Consider the following 3,019-nt stretch of genomic DNA (forward strand, 5'->3'; position numbering starts at 1 on the left):
AGTCCATGGTGTTTCAAAGAGTCAGACAAGACTGAGCGACTAACACACACACACACACACACACACACATACACACGCTGCAAGGAAGATCTCCCACAAGGGAAAGATCCCGTGAGCTGCAACAAAGATCTGGTGCAGCCAAATAAATAAATATTTCTAAAAATAAAAATCTAGTGCTCTTAACACATCAAGTGGGTGTACAGGTAAGGCAGACTACCTTACTAACAGAATCCTGTTTTACTTGAGGTCGCCATGTGTCCAGCTAAAGATACTTGATTGCCCAGCCTCCCTTGCAGTGAAGGAGGCTAAGTGATGCAATTCTGGTCAATGAGATGTAAGTGGGTGCTGAGAAGGGCATCTCTTCTCTTGGGAAACACTGTGAAAGATTTTTAAATGGACAAAAAAGAATACTGGGTGTCCTGTTTAGCATTCTCTTCAGTGTTATCTTTCCTTGTCTTTGTGCTATTTTATAATTTCGTAAGTTGTTAAAAATGGATAGTCATGCAGTTTGCTCTTGTCCATAGAAATGCAAATCACTTCTGTCTAGTGGAGCTGTAATTGATTATTTCTCTGTTGACTAGTATTCCATCTGCTTGTAAATTCATTTCGGCATTTCTGATGCTTATGTAGGTGTATATGAATGCCTATGTGTGCATGTTTTTTTAAATTCTCCTTTGAATTGGTTTTCACATCTCCTGATTCCCATACTAATTAAGGAATGAAATAAAAATACTGACACGTGTACTTATAATTGGACAAGAGTCATGCTTGTTTTTTTCTTGTGGCTTACAGGAACTCGTGGCTTACAGGATCTTAGTTCTCCAACCAGAGACTGAACCTGGGCCCTTGGCAGTGAAGGCATGAGTCTTAACCACTGGACTCAAGGACCTAAAACAGATGTCCTTCTCATTATAGGGGACTGGAATGCAAAAGTAGGAAGTCAAGAGATATCTGGAGTAACAGCAAATTTGACCTTGGAGTACAAAACGGAGCAGGTCAAAGGCTAACAGAATTTTGCCAAGAGAACACACTGGTCATAGCAAACACCCTTTTCCAACACCATAAGAGAATACTCTACACATAGACATCACCAAATGGTCAATACCTAAATCAGATTGATATATTCTTTGCAGTCAAAGATGGAGAAGCTCTATACAGTCAGCAAAAACAAGACCGAGAGCTGACTGTGGCTCAGGTCATGGACTTCTTATTGCCAAATTCAGACTCAAATTGAAGAAAGTAGGAAAAACCACTAGACCATTCAAATCCCTTATGATTATACAGTGGAAGTGACAAATAGATTCAAGGGATTAGATCTGATAGCTAGAGTGCCTGAAGAACTACGGACAGAGGTTCGTGACATTGTATAGGAGGCAGGGATCAAGATCATCTCCAAGAAAAAGAAATGCAAAAAGGCAAAATGGCTGTCTGAGGAAGCCTTACAAATAGCTGAGAAAAGAAAAGACACAAAAGGCAAAGGAGAAAAGGAAAGATATACCCATCTGAATGCAGAGTTCCGAAGAATAACAAGGAGAGATAAGAAAGCCTTCCTCAGTGATCAGTGCAAAGAAATAGAGGAAAACAATAGAATGGGAAAGACTAGAGATCTCTTCAAGAAAATTAGAGATACCAAGGGAACATTTCATGCAAAGGTGGGCACAATAAAGGACAGAAATGGTATGGACCTAACAGAAGCAGAAGACATTAAGAAGAGGTGGCAAGAATACACAGAAAAACTGTACAAAAAAGATCTTCATGAACCAGACACCACGATGGTGAGATCACTCACCTAGGGCCAGGCATCCTGGAATGTGAAGTCAAGTGGGCCTTAGGAAACATGACTAGGAACAAAGCTAGTGGAGGTGATGGAATTCCAACTGAGCTATTTCAAATCCGAAAAGATGATGCTTTGAAAGTGCTGCACGCAATATGCCAGCAAATTTGGAAAACTCAGCAGTGGCCACAGGACTGGAAAAGGTCAGTTTTCATTCCAATCCCAAAGAAAGGCAATGCCAAAGAATGCTCAAACTACTGCACAATTGCACTCATCTCACACACTAGTAAAGTAATACTCAAAATTCACCAAGTCAGGTTCCAACAGTATGTGAACCGTGAACTTCCTGATGTTCAAGCTGGATTTAGAAAAGGCAGATGAACCAGAGATCAAATTGCCAAAATCCGTGGGATCATCGAAAAAGCAAGAGAGTTCCAGAAAAGCACCTACTTCTGCTTTCTTGACTATGCCAACGCCTTTGACTGTGTGGATCACAGTAAACTGTGGAAAATTCTGAAAGAGATGGGAGTACCAGACCACCTGACCTGTCTCCTGAGAAATCTGTATGCAGGTCAGGAAGCAACAGTTAGAACTGGACATGGAACAACAGACTGGTTCCAAATAGGGAAAGGAGTCCGTCAAGGCTGTATATTGTCACCCTGCTTATTTAACTTATATGCAGAGTACATCATGAGAAATGCTGGGCTGAATGAAACACAAGCTGGAATCAAGATTGCCAGGAGAAATATTAATAACCTCAGATATGCAGATGACACCACCCTTATGGCAGAAAGTGAAGAACTAAAGAACCTCTTGATGAAAGTAAAAGAGGAAGGTGAAAAAGTTGGCTTAAAGCTCAACATTCAGAAAACTAAGATCATGGCATCTGGTCCCATCACTTCATGGCAAATAAAAGGGGAAACAGGGAAACAGTGACAGATTTTATTTTTTGGGCTTCAAAATCACTGCAGATGGTGACTGCAGCCATGAAATTAAAAGATGCTTGCTCCTTGGAAGAAAAGTTACGACCAACCTAAACAGCATATTAAAAAGCAGAGACATTCCTTTGCCAACAAATGTCCATCTAGTTAAAACCATGGTTTTTCCAGTAGTCATGTATGGATGGGAGAGTTGGACTATAAACAAAGCTGAGCACCAAAGAATTGATGCTTTTGAACTGTGGTGTTGGAGAAGACTCTTGAGAGTCCCTTGGACTTCAAAGAGATCCAACCAGTCCATCCTGAA

The sequence above is a fragment of the Bison bison genome, unplaced genomic scaffold (genome assembly GCF_000754665.1).
Source record: "Bison bison bison isolate TAMUID 2011002044 unplaced genomic scaffold, Bison_UMD1.0 scf7180017864160, whole genome shotgun sequence".
NCBI lineage: Eukaryota > Metazoa > Chordata > Mammalia > Artiodactyla > Bovidae > Bison > Bison bison.